The 6,010-nt window shown below is 39.7% G+C and overlaps 1 pseudogene; it reads left to right on the plus strand.

The window, feature by feature from the left end:
- Positions 1-1,086: 1,086 nt before the first annotated feature.
- On the plus strand, positions 1,087-5,605 carry LOC130038052 (zinc finger Ran-binding domain-containing protein 2-like; annotated as a pseudogene).
- Positions 5,606-6,010: the final 405 nt, after the last annotated feature.

The raw sequence follows: 6,010 nt of genomic DNA on the forward strand, positions 1-6,010 counted from the left end.
TCAGTATATTCAACCGTGTTCCATAGGTCTGCAGCTCTGCCTTTGTTCCAGTACCATGCTGTTTTAATTATTACTGCTTTGTAGTAGAGTTCGAGGTTCGGGAGGTTAATTCCTCCCACTTTCTTTTTCCCAAGAACTGCTTGGCGCGGATGTGGCGAGAAAGGGACCCTCCTTCACTGCTGGTAGTAATGCCGACTGGTTCAACCCTTTTGGAAAACAGTATGAACGACTCTCAAAAAATTAGAAATTGAGCTCCCATTTGACCCAGCAATACCACTCCTGAGAATATACCCCGGAGAGGCTAAAATGTATAGTCAAAGTGACATATGCACTTGTTTGTTCATTGCAGCACTGTTTACAATAGCTAGAATATGGAGAAAACCTGAGTGCCCTAGAACAGATGACTGGTTAGAGAAACTTTGGTACATCTACACAATGGAGTACTATGTAGCAGTTAGAAAAAATGAAGTCATGAAATTTACATACAAGTGGTACTACACGAAAAATATTATGCTAAGCGAAATGAGTCAGAAAGAGAGGGACAGACATAGAAAGATTGCATTCATCTGAGTAACATGAAGTAACAAAATAAGAGACTAACACCCAAGAGCAGCTGTGATAAATACCAGGTTGTTCACTCCATGGCTTAGAGGCCAGCTGCACACTCTAGGGGCAAAGGCAGCTCAGATAGAGAAGGGAGCACCAAATAAAGGGTGCTGGGAAGATATGCCCATGATGGGAGATGCCTGTTGAAATTAGTCTATGGACCGAACATGATTGCCACCCAATGTCTCTTCTGCAGACCACTGCACCCAAAAGGAGAGATAAAACAAAAGGCAGTGCCCTGCCACAGAGGCAGGGTGGGATGGGGGATGGGGGGTGGGAGGGTTACTGGGATTGGTGGGGGTGGAGAATGGGCACTGGTGGTGGGATGGGTACTCGATCATTGTATAACTGAAACCCAAGAACAGCAACTTGTAAGTCTACAACTGTACCTCATGGTGTTTCACTAAAAAACAAAAACAAAAAAAACAAAAAAAATTTAGGAGGACATAGCTGTGGGTGGCTGTAGTGCCGGCATCCAAGATGTCAACCTAGAATTTCTGAATGAGTGACGGTGACTGGATTTGCCTTGACAAAAAAATGTGTAAACATAAACTTATCCAGAAGAACCACCTGTACTAGATGTAGTCAGGAAAAAACAACTGAGATGATGAAAGCTACAGGCAAAGAAATAGGAGAAACACTTGATCCGAGGCCTATTTGGTACTAGTGACTGGCAGTGTAAAACTTGTAGTACTGTGAATTGAGCCAGAAAATCAGAGAGTAACACGTGTAATATTCCAAAGTATGCTAAAGTAGAGAAAATAACAGGATATGATGGTGGTTTTCATGAAAAAGAAAACGTTGAATATATAGAAAGAGAAGAATTGATAGTGAATATGATGAGTTTGGATGGAAGAAATAATAGATGGAAGGCAGTTGGTCCTACATCTTTATTTTTATTAGTGAAACACCATGAGATACAGTTGTAGACTTACAAGTTTTTGTGCTTGGGTTTCAGTTATACAATGATTGAGTACCCATCCCACCACCAGTGCCCATTCAACCCCAGTATCCCTCCTAGCCCCCTAATCCCCCATCCCACCCTGCCTCTGTGGAAGGGCACTCCCTTTTGTTCTCTCCTTTTGGGTGCTATGGTTTGCAGAAGAGGCATTGGGTGGCAATCATGTTCGGTCTAGAGTCTACTTTCAGCATGCATCTCCCGTCCTGGGTGGTCTTTCCAACACCCTTTATTTGGAGCTCCCTTCTCCATCTGAGCTGCCTTTACCCCAATAGTGTGCGGCTGGCCTAGAAGCCATGGAGTGGGTTCACTGGTATATATCACACCTGCTTCTGGGTGTTAGTCTCTTAGTTTGTTACTTTATGTTACCCAAATGAATGCAATCTTTCTGTCTATCCCTCTCTTTCTGACTCATTTCACTTAGCAGATACTTTCCATGTAGTACCACTTGTATGCAAATTTCATGACTTCATTTTTTCTAACAGCTACACAGTACTCCATTGTGTAGATGTATCAAAAAATTTTTTAACCAGTCATCTGTTCGCGGGCACTCAGGTTTTTTCAGGTTCTGGCTATTGTGAACAGTGCTGCAATGAACAAACAAGTACAGATATCACTTCGATTATACTTTTTTGCCTCGCCAGGATATATTCCCAGGAGTGGTATTGCTGGGTCAAATGGAAGCTCAATTTCTAATTTTTTGAGAATCGTCCATACTGTTTTCCAAAAGGGTTGAACCAGTCGGCATTCCCACCAGCAGTGGAGGAGAGTTCCTTTCTGGCCACATCCGCGCCAACACAGTTTGCTTTTGTTCTTTTGGATGTGGGCCAGTCTCTTTGGTGTGAAATGATATCTCATTGTTGTTTTGATCTGCATCTCCATGGTGATTAATGATGTAGAGCATTTTCTCATGTGTCTATTAGCCATTCGGATTTCTTCTTTGAGAAAGTTTCTGTTCATTTCGTCGACCCATTATTTGATGGGGTTAGATGTTTTTTTCTTGTGGAGTTCAAACAGTAATTTGTATATCCTTGATATCAACCCCTTGTCGGATGTGTATTCAGGAAATATCCTTTCCCATTCTGTAGTCTGTCTTTGTATTTTGGTCACTGTTTCTTTGGAGGTGCAGAAACTTCTTAGTTTAAGATAGTCCCATTTGTCTATCTCTGTTTTCACTTGCTTGGCCAGTGGCGTGTCATCTTTGAAGATACCATAAGCTTCAATGTCATGGAGGATTTTGCCAACTTTTTCTTCAATGTACCTTATGGGTTCCGGTCTAATGTTGAGATCTTTGATCCATTTTGATCTTACTTTTGTACATGGTATTAGGCAGAGATCTAAGCGCAGTTATTTTGCATTTCGCCATCCAGTTTTGCCCGCACCATTTGTTAAAGAAGTTTTCCTTACTCCACTTCACATTTCTTGCTTCTTTATCAAAGATTAGATGATCATATGTTTGAGGGGAGATGTCAGTATATTCAACTATGTTCCATAGGTCTGCAGCTCTGCCTTTGTTTCAGTACATGCTGTTTTAATTATTACTGCTTTGTAGTAGAGTTTGAGATTCGGGAGGTTAATTCCTCCCATTTCTTTTTCCCAAAAATTGCTTTTGCTATTCATGGAGGCTTATTTTTCCATATAAATTTCAGGAGTGTTTGCTCCATTTCTTTGAAGAATGTCATGGGTATCCTTATAGGGATCGCATTGAATTTGTACAGTGCTTTGGGAAGTATTGCCATGTAGACAATGTAACTTCTCCCGATCTATGAACAGGGGATATTTTTCCATTTCCTCACGTCCTCTTTTATTTTCTGAAGCAGTGTTTTGTAGTTTTATTTGTACAGGTCCTTTACTTCCTTAGGTAAGCTAATTCCCAGGTAGTTGATTTTCTGGGGTACAATTGTGGACGGGATTGTTTTCGTCATGTCACATTTTTCTCTCACTATTTGTGTATAGGAAAGCCATGGACTTTTGGGTATTGATTTTATAGCCTGCAACTTTATTATACAAGTATATCATTTCTAGGAGTTTCTTGGCAGAGGTTTTAGGGTTCTCTAAGCATAGTATCATATTATCTGCCAATAGTGAGAGCTTGATTTCTTCCTTTCCTATTTGGATGCCTTTAATATCTTTTTCTTGCCTAATCCCTATTGCAAGTACTTCCAGTACTATATTGAACAGTAGTGGAGAGAGTGGACATCCTTGTCTCATCCCTGATCTTAGGGGGAAGGCTCTCAATTTTTTCCCCATTGAGGATGCTGCTTGCTGTAGGCTTGTGGTAGATGGCTTTAACTATATTGAGGAAAGTCCCTTCTATTCCCAGTTTCGCAAGGGTTTTCATCATAAACGGGTGCTGGATGTTGTCAAATGCTTTCTCTGCATCTATTGATATGATCATATGATTTTTATCTTTTCTTTTTTTATATGATGAATTATGTTGATTGATTTCCGAATGTTAAATCATCCATGCATTCCCTGGATGAATCTCATTTGGTCATGGTGTATGATCTTTTTGATGAGTTGTTGAATTCTATTTACTAGTATTTTGTTGAGAATCTTCGCATCCATGTTCATCAGGGATATCGACCTGTAGCTTTCTTTTTTGTGGTGTCTTTGTATCCTTTTGGTATTATAGAGATGTGGGCTTCATAGAAACTGTTTGGGAGAGTTTCTGTTTTTTCAATTTCCTGGAAAAGCTTGAGAAGAACTGGGAATAGGTCCTCTTTAAATGTTTGGAAAAATTCGCTAGTGAATCCATTGGACCTGGGCTTTTGTTTTTGGGAAGACTTTTGATTACAGTTTCAGTTTCCTTGATGTTAATAGGTCTATTCAGGTACTCTATATCTCCTTGACTCAGCTTTGGGAGATTATAGGAATCCAGGAATTTATCCATTTCTTTTAGGTTCTCTTGTTTCGTGGCATAAAGACTTTTAAAGTAGTCTCTGATAATCTTTTGAATTTCTTTGGTTTCTGTTGTGGTATCTCCATTCTTATTTCTGATTTGGTTTATTAGGGTTCTCTCTCTCTGTTTGTGAGTGTTGCTAGCGGTTTATCTATCTTGTTTATTTTTTCGAAGAACCAGCTCTTGGTTTCATTGATCTTTCGGATTGTTTCTTTGGTTTCCATGTCGTTGATTTCTGCTCTAAGTTTTATGATCTCTTTCCTTCTGCCCGATTTGGGCTCCTTCTGTTGATCCTGTTGATCCTAAGATCTTGAGCTGTGTAGTGAAGTTGTTTATGTGCATCCTTTCTTCCGTCCTGAGATATGCTTGCAGGCCTATAAATTTTCCCCTTAATATGTCTTTCGCTGCATCCCATAAGTTCTGTTAGCTCATGTCTTCATTCTTATTTGTTTCCAGGTACCTTTTGATTTGGTCCCTGACTTCCTTCCTGACCCACTCGTTGTTCATCATTGAGTTATTTAGTTTCCAGGTGTTTGATTTGGTTCTCCGTGTCTGTGTGTGATTCACTTCTATTCTCAGTGCATCGTGGTCTGAAAAGATGATTGATACTACTTCTATCTTCCTGATTCTATTGAGGTATGTTTTGTGGCCTAGCACATGGTCTATTTTGGAAAATGTTCCGTGCGCACTGGGGAAGAATGTGTATTCTTTCTTTTTGGGGTGTAAAGCTCTGTATAGGTCTATAAGCCCTTTCTCTTCTATTTCTTCTTTCAAAGCCAATGTTTCTTTGCTGATTTTTGTTCTTGTTGATCTATCCAGAGGTGATAAGGCGATGTTGAAGTCTCCAGCTACTATTGTGTGGTCCTGCATCTTTTTTAAAGGAAATTGAAGATAAAGAACCTGAGAAAGAGGAAGAGGATAGGGATGAAGATCTTTCTAAATAAAAATTAGATAATGAGGATGAAGTTGATGCTAATCTGTCAAAATATAATCTTGAAGCCACTGAAGAAGATAGTAGTAAAAAGAAATTTAATAGATGAAATCGTTCAAAGTCTTGATCTTCTCATTCATGGTCTTCATCATGATCATCCTTCCCCTCAGTTTCAAGGTCTAAGTTCAGATCCCAATCAAGAAGTTAAGTCATTGGTTGAAAGCTTGTCACAAGTGCGCGGTGGATGAAGGGCAGTTAGGATAGAGAAAATAGAGACACATTAATAGTTGGAAGTAATCACTCTGACCAGGAACTGAAAGTTGAAACTAGGTAAAGGGATACACCTAATAATCTTTTAGTATTTGTATTGAAAACAAACCATAATGTCCAAAAGGAATGAGAGAGAGAGAGAGAGAGAGAGAGAGAGAGAGAGAGAGAGAGAGAGAGAGAAGTGCCTACCATAGAGGACGCAATGGCCAGAAGGAAACTGGGGACATTGGTCGTGGGAAATGTACACTGGTGACGGGATGGTGTTGGAACATTATATGACTGAAACCAAATCATAAACAACTTTGTAACTGTATATCTCACTGTAATTTAATTACTAAGCAAA

This window comes from Sorex fumeus, unplaced genomic scaffold (assembly GCF_029834395.1).
Source record: "Sorex fumeus unplaced genomic scaffold, SorFum_2.1 ptg000073l, whole genome shotgun sequence".
Taxonomy (NCBI): domain Eukaryota; kingdom Metazoa; phylum Chordata; class Mammalia; order Eulipotyphla; family Soricidae; genus Sorex; species Sorex fumeus.